This window comes from Gracilinanus agilis, chromosome 3 (genome assembly GCF_016433145.1).
Source record: "Gracilinanus agilis isolate LMUSP501 chromosome 3, AgileGrace, whole genome shotgun sequence".
NCBI lineage: Eukaryota > Metazoa > Chordata > Mammalia > Didelphimorphia > Didelphidae > Gracilinanus > Gracilinanus agilis.
The window spans coordinates 139,775,599-139,789,793 of NC_058132.1; positions in this window are offsets into that span (position 1 = coordinate 139,775,599).

A 14,195-nucleotide genomic window follows, 5' to 3' on the forward strand; every position below is an offset into this window, starting at 1 on the left:
TCAATTGGGGAATGGCTGAACAAACTGTGGTATATGCGGGTGATGGAATACTATTGTGCTAAAAGGAATAATAAACTGGAGGAGTTCCAGGCCAACTGGAGAGACCTCCAGGAAGTGATGCAGAGTAAAAGGAGTAGAGCCAGAAGAACATTGTACACAGAGACTGACATACTGTGGTAAAATCGAATGTAATGGGCTTCTGTACCAGCAACAATGCAATGACCCAGGACAATTCTGAGGGATTTATGGTAAAGACGCTACCTACATTCAGAGGAAGAACTGCAGGGAAGGAAACATATAAGAAAAGCAACTGCTTGAATGCATAGGTCGGGGTGGACATGATTGGGGATGTGGACTCGAAACTACCACACCAATGCAACCATCAACAATTTGGAAATAGGTCTTGATCAAGGACACATGAAAAAACCAGTAGAAATGTGCATTGGCCATGGGTGGGGGGAGAGCGGGGGGTGAAGGGGAAAGTAGGAGCATGAATCATGTAACCATGTTAAAAATGATTATAAATAAATGTTTAAATTTAAAAAAAAAAGCCTCAACTTTGTGCATCCTAAGAGTTAGTTAAAGGAACTGGGTATGTTGAATCTAAAGAAGAGAAGACTTGTGGAGACATGTTAGCTATCTTAAAGTATTTGAAGGGCTTTCAGCTGTAAGAGGAATTTGACTTTTTTCTGCTTAACTCCAGAAGGCAGAATTAGAACCAATGGGTAGAAATTGCTAGCTAGCGAATTAGACTTAATATAAGGAAAAATACTTCCTCATAATGGGTTCCCCCTACCAGAAGTCTTCAAGAAATAGCTGGATAATTTACTCATTAGGTATGTTGTAGAAGGATTTTTGCCCTGGTATGAATTATGCTAGATGTCCTCTGAGATCACCTTGTAAAATTGGAATTTGGGAGATGCCATCTAAAAGTATATATATATTTTCTATGGACACGTGAGGGACTTTGAAACTACATTTCCCATGATTCCTCATGGCAAACAGGAAGTATGATGATGTAAGAGAGGGGTTAAATCTCCTGTGTGAGGAGGAAGTCGCTCTCTGAGCTAGCAGGGGCGGGAAGGTACAAAAGGTAAATATGGCGGAGGCAGTTTGAATTCTTACCGGCGCGTAGTCTAATGATTTTATCAGCACGGCCATGGCTTTAATTAAAATACTAATTTATATTATTATATCAGTCTTTATTATTTTTAATCTTAACACCCTCCAATGGCAAAACTCTGTGAATAATAAAATAACAGGAAAAAAAATTCATTTCCAATGTAATATGTTATAAAATCCTTTCTTCAGAGATTTCAGAGATTATTCAGAGATAACTCTGGTATGAGTTAGATTCAGAACTTTCAGTCCAGCCTGCCTCACTGTTGATACTCAAAAACTCCTACTGGCATTTGTACCTACTTTCATTTTATATCTCCATTCAGTTCTTATTTATCATGGCATCTGGCATTGCATGGTAGCTTGGTCACAGATATCTCTCTGCTAGTGTAGAAAGGAGAGAAAGGTTTTAGTTTCTTTTGAGAGTTTGTGCTATTTGTAAGTGTCTCATAGGCACAAGCATGCCTGAGAAGATATCTTCAGTGCCTGGCATTTATAAATGCTTTTTGATTGATTGAATGATAGAGAAGGAAAGGATTCAGAAGATATTGTCAAGGATACATTTAACATGATTCCTAGTCCTTTGTTGTAGCTTAAGACTTTTGGCAACTTGCCAGTTGCAAGTTGCAAGTCTTCACAAGACTTCTCAGAAATACATAAAATAGAACATGAATACAACCACATACATAACACATTTTCCTGAACTTCCACTGATTTGCCACATAGATATCACACCAGGTCCGCTTGTTCTCCCAATTGTCAACACAATCAACTATGCAGTATGAGGAACAGTTTAAGAAATATAGATTCACATAAATTTAGAGGAATAATAAGAGAACAAATGTAAGAGGAAAAATTATGAGACCGGTCATAAATTTAATTTTATTTCATCAAAAAGGAGTAGGAGAAAAGAATGGAAAAAGAGAGATTATTTTCCTTGCTGCTCCATTTAGCTTGCTATTATTCTGTAGCTACCATGTGGGCCCCCTAGCCATGCTCACACACAAGTCCAGCCAGCATCAAACACAGAATTGAAGACCCTCTAACTCTGCTTTTGCCTTATTTTATCAAACTTTTTCTCTGCCCACTGATTGTTACACATTATGTCTCAGGATCCAACTGTGGCTTTCTATTTTGCCTAGGCCTACTAGGGAGGCAGTCCAGGGGACATCCGGCCTGCCTCCCATCTCATGATCTCTCATCTCATTTCTCTATTGCTACCTTTCTTTTTGACTGACTATAGGGGGCACCAAAGCGGCCATTCTATCCTCATGGACTTAAATCCCCTAAAAGATTTCCCTTACATAATCCCCCTCTGATTCTTCAGGAAACCAGCACGTTAAATCTAGACTTTCATTAACTGATACATAATGAAATAAGCTGAACTAAGTAAATGATATATACAATAATTACATAAATACAAATGGAAAGACCAAAACCTGTAAGAAATTGAAATTGAAAGTGAACAAAGTAAAATTACAAAAAATGAGATTCTTCTTAAAAGGAAAGGCAACAATCCCTATTCTTTTGAACAGGTGGGAGATCCATGAGTGTCTAACATTGTATTTTCACATTTTTTTGATGTACTAATTGTTTTAGCCAATTATTCACTTCTTCCTTTTTTCTTTTCTTTAAAAATATTCTTTGTTATTTGGATCTCTGAAAGAGGGAGGGATACAGAGAAATTTTGGTGATATAAAAACAAGAATTTTGATTCTAAAAATTAAAATCTGCATAAACAAAAATGAACTTAAGTTAGGAAGGAAAACAGACAGATGGGGGGAAATCCCTGTATTAGAGAAATTTGGTATTTCCCAATAGTAATAAACAGCAAGAAGAATAGCAAATGGGGGAGCTTGGGGGTTCAGTGAATAGATAGCCAGGTCTAGAGACTAGATTCAAGTCTGGCCTCAGATTCGTGTTAGCTGTGTGACCCTGGGCAAGTCACTTGACCCCAATTGCCTAGCCCTTACTACTCTTTTGCCTTGGAACAAATACACAATTTTGATTCTAAGATGGAAGGTAAGGGTTTTAAAAAAAGAAAGAATTGCAAACTATAGATAACCATATGAAAGAATGTTCCAAATCACTAATCCACATTCTTGCATTTGGTTTTCCAACTTTAAGCATTGTGCATAGTAGAAGGAAAAAATTGGTGTGCACTAGTTCTTGGAACAACTGGTATCCTACTCCACTGGTTTTGTTCACCCTATCATTATAGAGTAAAGAGAATCCCCTTCTCTGTGAATTCATTGCCTATTTTCATTGTTAGCCTTTAAAACTCAAGTTTTGTGTTGCAATTATGCCCCTAAAATGTAGGGCAAGTCTTTTGGGCTCTAAAGCCAAACATGCAAAGTCTGTGAGATGTCTTATTGAAAAGAAAAAAAAAAAAGGTATTAGATAAACTCCATGCTGGAATGTCTGCAGCCACTGTGACCTTGAGTTTGGTGTTAACAAATCAGCAATATGTCAGGAAAAAGGAGAAAAGTATTAATAAAAAGAATTAGTGAATTTGTTTCAGAAAGTGCTAACGTAACCCTCAAGGAGTCAAAGGAACTGAAAAAAATGGAAAAGCAACTAAGTTTGTGGGTAAATGAGTTAATGCTTTTTTAAAATAGAGAATTATATGCAGAAAAGCATATTTTCAAAAAATTTCTAGCAAAAGATTGGTTTTTGGTGGTTCATTGTGTTTTTTATTTTTGTGATCTTTTCTAGGAACATTACCCCCTATGAAAGTTGATTGATAATGTTTTCATATTTTCTTGATATAATTATTTTTGCCAATTTTTTTCCTCTTCCTTTTTTTTTTCTTAAAAAAATTATTTTATAGAGTGGCTTCCTGAGAGAGAGAGAGGAAAGGGATACTAGGAAAACTATTGGCAATGTGAAAAAATATATACCAGTGAAATTTTATATTAAAAATGAGTATCACTTCTGATGGAGCCTATATTGTAATAATAATAATTTTGCATTTCAATAGCATTTTAAAGTTTACAATGTGCATTCTTTCAAAAGAATTCTGCAAACTAGGTAGTGCTAGTTTTATTATCCCAATATTACAGATAAGAATTACAGACTCAATTGTTAAGAATTGTTAAGAATTTTTCAAAAAGTCTTATAGCTAATAAATAGCCAAATGGGAATTAAAACTCAGATCTTCTTATTCCCAGCTCTTTCTATTGCACCAAATTCCTTCTTCAACATTACACCAACATGCCTGTTGCTCTTCTTGACTTCATCTTCTTAAGTATCATTAAGAAAGTACAATGAAAAGAGTACTGGATTTGGAGTCAGAGGATACTGATTTGAATCCTGGTTCTGCCATTTCCTTCCATAAACCAGATTATCTAAATATATAGGTTTCCTCATCTATACAACAAAAAGGTTAGTCTAGATCCATGATGGTAAACCTATGGCACATGTGCCAAAGATGGCACACAGAGACCTCTCTGTGAGCAAACCTAGGCCCCTGACTTGGCCAGCTGGGCATCTGACCCCAGCCCCAAATGCAGGGTGGGCGGGGCATTCCGAGTGTAGCTCAGCTCAGCTCAGCCCTGGGCTTAACCCATCCCTCAACTCCCCCCACCAAGAGGCAGTGATAGCCATGCCTCTCAGCTCCCTGGTAGTCTGGCTTCATCCCCCCACCCCAGACTCAAGGGAAGGATATGGGGCACTGGAGCCTTCTTGCAGAGCTGCCCCCCCCCCAGCACAGGAAAGGGTGAGGCACTGCATGAAGTCACAGGGTGGGGCATGCAGTTGGGAGAGGGACTGGCATGCAATAGGGGGCAGGCACTGTCACACAGTCTGGGGGGTGGGTAGGTGGGGCTTGACACAGGGTCCCTAAAAAGTCCAAAAAGATTCTCCATCACTGGTTCAGATAACCGTCTAAAAGTTGTTTCTAATTATATAATTCTTTGAATTTGTGATGACTTTATCACATAGCACATCAAATGCTGATGTGGACCAAATGTGATCATTCTATTCATCATTTCTGTTGAGAAAGGCATTATAAAACATGAGCAAATAGGTTTATATTTCATATATTTTTAGAGTTATCTCAGTTTCTTTGATTAATACTTAGCAGACCATTTCACTGAGCTCACTGCTGGGTTTTTTTCTAAACTGCTTTTCACAATTTTAGGAGGTAATAATGGTAATAATCTTCATTCTTTCTTCAATATTTTACAAATCAATTTCTATTCTAAACTGATGTTGCCTTGGCTGCTGTTTCTCCTTGGCAAGATTATGGATTTGCTAGATTAAGGAGGTTTATGAACCCTTTCTAATTCCTTGTTGTGGTAATTGTTTTCTAGGAAATGTGGTGAAGAGAGGGGGCATAACTGACTTTGCAGAGTTATTCTGTCAGTTAAGGAGTTTAGAATCTTGGGAAAGAGTCAGTTGGTCCTGGGAACTCGTGGAGAGAACCAGGGTCCATCTGAGCTCCTTCTTTAGATTGAAACCTGGCCTATATTTTGCAGCTTTTCTTTTGAGATTTATTAATTTAGCTAATTCCTTTGAATCTCCCTACCATACCTTATTCCCACCTTCATTTTCCCTGCCTGAATTCCTGTGAGGGTTTGAAAGGAGGGTAGTTCAGAGTGTTAGTTTAAACTTGATATTTTAAATAGTCAAATAGGGCTTACCCTGGCAACAAATTATCTATTGAATCTTTGTATCCAACTTTCCTAACCCCATTGATTACAAAACCACCTGAGAGTTGAGTTAAGGCAGGTCCTTTCTCAGTCTCACGTTCCTGCCCCACCTGAAGTTTCTCAAAGCGGCTGTTAGGGCTACCTTGTATCCTCTACCCTGCCAATCCATCCTAGAAGACAATAAACCCCGTTTGTATTTAATCAAACCCTTTTGGCTACTACTTTAGTTGATTAATAAGAAAGAGAGAGAGAGACAGAGGAATAACATACTCTCTGGAGTTTATGGGAAGCTAAGGGTATCCATTTTGAAGGAAGTGTAACTTCAATACTTCCTTCTAGTCTCTTCCTGTGAACTAAAGCCTCAAGTCAGTTTCAAGCTGTCCTTGGCTAGCTCTAACCTGGCTCTGTAAAGTGTCCTTTTATTTGAAGGGCTCAGGCTATTTCCCTTCAGTGTTTTGTCTCTAACCTGAGTATCCAGTCTGTCTTTCCCTGCTGCTGTTGCCTGCCTTAGATTAACTTATCCTCTCTCTTGCAACCCTTGGTACCTCAGTGTTATATTCCTAAACTCAGACATTCCCTTATTTTCCTACCACCTCAACTACTAACCTTCATCATTGTACCTTCCTCATCCACCATATTGCCTTAATTTCCCTACTACCTAGCCTATTCCCTTGATTACCTCCAGTCTTGGATCCCTTGCCTTGCCTTATTCCCTATTCCTACCAGCTATTACCCCTAGCTTCAGTCCCATATTACATCCTGTAGATTCCCTTATTACATCCTAAAAATCCTCTTATTACAAAAATGATAATCAAAGACCACATTAAAACAAACATATTTAACATTTTAGGGAGGTATGGCAGCTTATTTAAACAGGTATGTGGAAAGGAACTGCTATAATTGTTACAAAATCTTCATCTTCTAACTTAATGTTCCTTTTTATCTATGTTGTACTTTAACTTGTTGATGATTTGGTTGAATGAAAATAGATTTTATGAAATTATTGAAACATCTGATTACAATAATTTTTTTGTTTAAGATATAATCACTTTTATAATATATTATTTTGGCTGATGCTCAATAAACATATTTTGACTATTTAAAAATTAATTCAAGTCACTTGGCCCAGATAAAGTACTGAGAAAACTGGCAACTATCACTGGTAAGTCACTGTCAGTGAAATCTAAGAGATTGTGGAAAAGGGAATGGAGTAATGGAAGGAATGGAGAAGAGTAAATGCTTCAATTTTCAATAAAAGTGAGAGAAATATAATCTATAGATTATATGCCAGTAATCTTACCTATGATTCTTGAAAAAATTCTAAAATATATCATTAAAGAGATGGTTAGTGAACACCTAGAAAAAGAAAGGGTGATAATAAAAGAGCTAATGAGACTTTAGAAAGAACAGGTCATACCCTATTTCCTATTTTTGTCAAGGTTACTAAACAGATCAAGGCAGTTGTTTAGTTAAAATTTACCTAGATTCTCCCAAGGGTTGGAGATAGGGAAAGGATTTCTTATGCTATTCTTATGGAAAAGATGGAGAGATGTGATAGTATGGTGAGGTCTCTGAGGCCCTTGCCAACTCTGAAATTCTCTCTTTTTTCTAGGAGAAATTATTCTTGGTGTTCAAATGTAAATCTTTTAAGAAGTCTACAAGTCTTTGACTCCTTTAATTTTTTTTCTTGAACCATATTTTCCCTTTTTTTAAGTTAAATTTTATTTCTTTCAATTACATGTAAAAACAAATTTTGACAATTATTTTCTGACATTTTGTGATTCAGATCCCTTCTCTCCCCAGAAGTAAATAGTCTTATATAGGTTATACCAGTGCTTTCAGGCAATACATATTTCCCTATTTCCTATGGTGTGACTGAAGACACATCACATATTCAATAAAAAACTCAGGAAGGAAATAAAATGAAGGATGGTATCCTTTGATTTACAATCAATATTCCAATAGTTCCTTCTTTGACTATGGATGACAGATTGTTTTTCTTTCATGAGTTCCTTAGGGTTATCTTGGAACCTTGTTTTGCTGATAATAGTTTATTTAGTCTTTCACAGTTGATCATTATATAATATTTCTGTTACAGTATATACTGCTCTCCTGGTTCTACTCATTTCTCTGAATCACTTCATATAAGTCTTTCAAGGATTTTCTGGATTCATATTATTCATCATTTCTTATGACACAAGTTTTCTATTACAACTATATGCTTGTTCAGCCATTCCCCAGTTGATGAACACCCCCTCAGTTTCCAATTCATATTTTTCAATATAGTTTTTATCATTTTCTTCTGTTCCTTCTTTTCTTCCTTCCTTCCTTCCTCCCTCCCTCCCTTCCTTCCTTACTTCTTTCCATATTGGTAGCAGAATGGTGGTAAGGGTTAGGCAACTGAGATAAAATGACTTACCCAGGGTCACACAGCTAGGAAGTGTTTGAGGCCAGATTTGAACCCCAGATTTCCTGTCTCTACAACTGACTTACTCAAGGATAAGTAGTGAGTAATAAAATCAGAATCAGAACTAGGTCATCTGATTCTAAGACCAGTGTCCTTTAAATGACATCAAACTATTTTTCTTGGCAAATCCAGAAAACAGTTCAAAGTAACAATCAGAAAGGCTTACTAACTAATGATAAGGTTAGGGTGAGTGTGAGAGGAGGATCACAAAAGAGAAACGATAATCAAGACACTTTTAAATATATAAGCTTGAACAAAAAGTTTATGGTTTTATTAACAGTAACAATGACTCAGTATGAAACATGCTGCCTAATAGAGAGATTATGGATTCAGATTACAGAATAAGATACATATTTTGGAAATGGCCAAGGTGAGAATTTGGTTTTTTTCAACCATACCAGTTTATAACAGGGATTTTGTTTTTCTTGCTTTCTCAATGGAAATGGGAAGAGGGAAGAGAAGACAGATATTTATTAGAAAAGAAAAAGAAATTTAGTTTTTAAAACTTTTTTTTTGTTTTAAAAACAAAGAGGTAAGGCTGAGAAGGAATGCTATTTGAGAGGAAGAGAGATAATTTGTTCAATACCAGGTAAAACAAGGTCATCTAAATTCTTGGAAGCAGCCAACAAGATGAGTCCAGAGAACAGGGCAGAAGCTTTTAAGACTTTACTGATAAATTATCAGAATCTATAGAAAAGCTAAAATGTCTACTTATCTGATCTACTTCACTCACCAAAACAACCATATAATGAACTTTTTCTTTTAACCCCTTCCCTTCTGCCTTGAAAACTATGTGCTGGTTCCAAGGCAGAAGGCTAGGCAATGGGGGTCAAGTCACTTGCCCAGGGTCACACAGCTAGGAAGTATCTGAGGCTAGATTTGAACCCAGGACCTCTCGTCTCTGGGCCTGGCTCTTAATCCACTGAGCCACCCAGCTGTCCAGCTGCCCCCCCATAATGAATTTATAATGATTCTAATCCTTCTATTTTTATCATTTGTCTAAATTCAACCAAAAATGTTTATTGTGACTATTATATTCAAGACATAACACTAGGGCAAAGGGATTCAAAGATTAAAAAATGACAAATCTTGACACTCAGAGAGCTCAAGTTCTACTAAGAGAATGTAGATAGATAGAATACAAGGTAGGGAATAGAGAATGTACCTGTGATTTCATTGGCATAGGGAATTCTCATAGAGGAACTTCCTCTACCAGTACAGATCAGTACCTTCTCTACAATTCAAAGTCATAGAAAATGACCACGTAAAAAAGGAAACAGTGGCACTGACACATTCAGTACAGCTTCATCAAGAACAAATTCATGTTAAACCAACCCAATTTTTTTTTTAATAGGGTAATTTATCCATCAGATTATAAGGATGACATGGATTGATCACCTAAGTTTCAGGGAAAAAAATCGACAGAATTTCTCATTTTATTTCTCTGGACAAGATAGAAAGAAACAAGGTAGTCAGCATAAGTAGACTATAGATTTGGAGCTTGTATAATAACCAGACTGAAAGAGTAGCCAGTAATGGATTGGTGACGGATTGGAAAGAAGTATCCATTAAGTGTCTCAGGTATCTGTGATTGGTGCTATGGTGTTTAACATCTTTGTTAATATTTTGGATAAAGTAATATTTATCAAATTTACAGAATATAGAAAACTAGGAAAAGTAATTTTAACATGGATAAGGAATTAGTATTTAAAATACCTGGACAGACAAGAATCAAAGGATGTGTCATGGAATATTAGTGTACTTCAAGTTTTAGTTAGTGTGCTAGGAATTATATGGAATTTATAATTTCACTGCATCCAGAAGTCTACTTATTCTCCAGTAATGTATCTTGATTTCTTATGACAAATAATAAGGCTGTGCCATGAGCAACAATACATTTTAGACACAAGGACTAGAATTTAGATTGAATGAGATCAGATCAAAATTTAATAGACATAAATGTAAAGCCTTTTACTTGGTTTCAAAAAATTACCTTCACAAATGCAATGGCTAAATATCAGCTTATTCAATATCTGATGGCTTTCATGGAATTCAAGCTCACTCTGGGTCAATAGAGTGTTAATGTGTGATTTCAGACTTCCTTAAGAAAGGCATTAGGTCCAGAAGGAGAGAAGTGATAGTATCACTATACTTTAGTCAGACTGTATCTGGAGTGTTGTAGTTACCTTAAGGCAGCATATCTTAGAAAGGGCACTGATAAACTAGAAAACCTACATAAAGGACAAACAGTATAATTAAGGTTTTTAAGAACATGCCATATTAGGATCAATTGATCCAATCATTGAAGATGAGAAAGAAAATGGCCCAGTTCATGAAAGAGGCAAAAGGAAATGAGGTCAAATGTACAAATTGAGGGATTAGCTTTAGTAAATTAAGAAAAAAAAACCAGTCACATCATCATCTCAGATGAGCAAATAAAAAGAGATTAGGTAATGATGATGAGAGGTCTACTCATTTGTCAGTGGTAAAATCAGAGGTGAGAGAGAGAGAGAGAGAGAGACAAGGTTATGATATTAAGGTGTATGGTATTAAAGATAGAAAAAAGATTTAGAATAACCCTGTAAGAAGTATAATGAAGATTCAATGTAATGAATAAAAGAACTTCCATGTAGCAGTGGAACCTGCTGAGGTTGGGCAACATAAATTTGTAGTAGACAGTTAAAATGATTTTGTGATTTCCTCCTAGAGTAGCCCTGATGGCCACCAGCATTAATGCTTAGAAGGATGTGAATGGTAGGACAGACACTCAAGGAATTCAAAGGTTTGCTTTATTGAATCTTTTAACTATGGGCTCAAAGCTGTAAAGGAAAGAAAGTCAGAACTGGATAGATGGATAGTAGAATAGAGAAGAACTGAAGGAAGCAAAGGTCATGGCAACGACAAAACAGATTTTGCCGCAGTAAAGCCAAAGGAGAGTTAGAAGGAAAGAAATTGTGATCAAAGAAGAGAAATTTCAAAGTGTGAGGTACTGAAGGGAGAACAGGGTGATAATAAGAACTAAAACCACCCTTGTGGGTGGCTGAAAACATGTGGAGATGAAAATATTAAGAGTTAGGGTCAATGAATTGGGAGATCAAGGTATTTATTTGAAGAATTGTCAACATGAATATTAAAATCAGTAAGAATGAGGTCAGGACAGGGCTAAAATGGAAGAAAGATTGACCCATGTGCAGAGATTATTGAGGAGAGAGGCAAAGTGAATTGGAACTTGGATTTTATCAACCAGGATCTGAACAAACTAAGCAGCAGGGTATGGATATGAATGATCTTCAGAGAAGCTGCTGGGTAATGATAATAAAAGAAAGACCTGGAAGAAGCAGTGGGGAGAAAAAAACATTCTGATTCCTCCTGGCAATATGTATCAGGATATGAAAAACGAGCCAGCTTTGGAGAGAAAGGCCAGGAATTGGGTGTCTTCAGGAGAAAGTCAAGTTTCATTGAATACTAGAAAGCCAAAAAAAAAAAAAAAAGTGTGAGGAAAAGATCTAGAGACTACAAAGGAGTTTATCAATAATAGATCTAAGATTCCTGAGGGCCTAGTGAAAGGAGGGTGGGGTGAGGAGTTGGAGGGGAGATTAGAGATAGACAAACCCTTAAACAGCGGATAAAAAAGGTTGAGATCACCTTGATACTCTGTGGCTTGTTAACAATTACTTGGCATTTCAGTAGTTGCTTAAGCCTCCTCTGGAAAAGATAGAACGTTTACCAGGTATAGCTACCCAGACCATGGATAGTAAAGAGACAGTGCAAACTTAAAGTAAATTAGAAGAAATAATTTTAAAATATTAAAACTTTAAAAATATTAAAAATTCATGTACAGTAAACATGAATTTATTCAATTTAAATTTATTAAGACTCTCCCATTTTCATTCTATTGTCCAGGTAGTTTGAACCTGGGCTTTAAGAAAATATCCTAATTTCCTAATGTTATTTATTTCATCCTATAGGGTAGTGATAACTAACTTTTTAGAGATGGGGTGCCAGGCCCCAACCCATCCCACCCCACCAGACCAAGTGCCATGCCCACCCCACCCTGAGACACTGTGCTGTGTCCCTTACCACCCCCACACTGAGTGCTAGGCATGCCCCACCCCACCTTACCCCACACAGGGGAGGGAGAAAGCACTCCCATTGGGCTGCTGGGAAGAGGGATGGAGGATGTGAAAAAGTGTCATCAGGCATGGTGGAGAGGAGGAAGAAAGCAGCTCTGCCCAAGTTCTTCTACCTTTGTAGTAAAATGAACTGGGATGGGAGAGGGGGCAGCTGAGTGCCCACAGAGAGCGTTCTTCATGCTGTCTTTGGCACCTGTGCCATAGGTTTGCTATTACTGCTACAGGATGACATTTGCCCTATATCACTAAAGAAATCTCTAGATGCTTGTTCCTAATACTATATTTTCTGAATAGTAATAACAGTTAACATTTATATAGTACTTTAAAGTTTATAAAACACTTTCCAGGGGGCAGCTGGGTAGCTCAGTGAATTGAGAGCCAGACTTAGGAAGGTCCTAGGTTCAAATCTGGCTTCAGACACTTCCTAGCTGTGTGACCCTGGGCAAGTCACTTAACCCCCATTGCCTAGCCCTTACTGCTCTTCTGTCTTGGAACCAATACACAGTATTGGTTCCAAGACAGAAGGTAAGGGTTTAAAAAAACAAAATAATTAAATAAAAAATAGAAAAATAAAAAATAAATAAATGAAACACTTTCCACTTCATTTGTGCATTAGGCTTTCAACAGTTGTTGAGTTTCATTTGCAGGCAAAGTAGGAGTTCTTGAATAGTGAACTTTACATATATTTTTAGATTTGAGGAGTATATTAATTAGCTTTATTGATTTTTCTATTTTCCTTTTTAAAAAATTCTTTGTTATATGATATGGTTCTGTAAGGAGTGAATGGAGAAGGATATAGGGAGAAATTTAGACAATGTGAAAACAAAGTATCAAAAAGCAAAAAGTATCAATAAATTTTTAAAAAGATATTTACTTGAATTATTTCAATATGGCTCATTTTTTTCTATGTGCAGGTGATCTTACATTAAATCTTTTATAGTCTATAACTATATATATAATTTATAAATATATACAATAGGTACTTATAGTTTGTCCTAACTGTAAATCTAATTCTTAGCTTTTTACCCAAATAAACATAGGATATTTGATTATGTCAATGTGAGGAATCTCCTGATCTGGGAATTCATTTATTCAGTCAATGACATAAGTATATATAATAGGTTGTAGGGTATTCAAGGAAGACTAGTACCCCTGGTATGAAGGTTTGCTGAGCCTTTATCAGGGCTGCTTTTCTCCTCTTCCATTTCTCCTTCTTCCTTTTCTGTCCATCTTCCACCCAAGTCTTGACTATGACTAAGAAGTTGTAGCATGGGTAAGCCAGGCTGGGAGTAACTGACCAGTCAGGTGCACTGGTGAGTTAGCAGGGATGTGAAGCATGTGAAGACTTCCTTGAGTAGTATTGTCAGATGAGAACAATTTGTTCCAATGACCATGCAGGTGGCTGAAGCCAGATTTATGAAGTGCCTAGAGCAGTGACAAGGAACCTTTTAGAGATCCCATGCTGTGCCCCAACCCCTTTTCCTTTCCTTACCCAAGACTAGGAGGGAGAAAGTATGCTTATTGGGCTGATGGGCAGAGGGGCTGGTGAAGTGAAAAAAATGTTCTATGGCTTAGGGTTAGAAACAAAATTAGGGTTGGGGTTAGAAATGAATTTAGGGTTAGAAATTACTTTAGGGTTAGGGAGGGGAGTGAGCTCTCTGCTCCCCTCTGGCTTTGCCACCTGTGACCTGCCCACCTTTTCCCAGACAAGGGAGAGAGGTGCTCCCATTGGACTGCTGGGCAGAAGGGCAGGTCAAGTGAAAAAATGTTCTCAGGCCAGTGGAGAGGAGGAAGGGAGCAGCTCAAACTGAGTTCCTCTGCCTT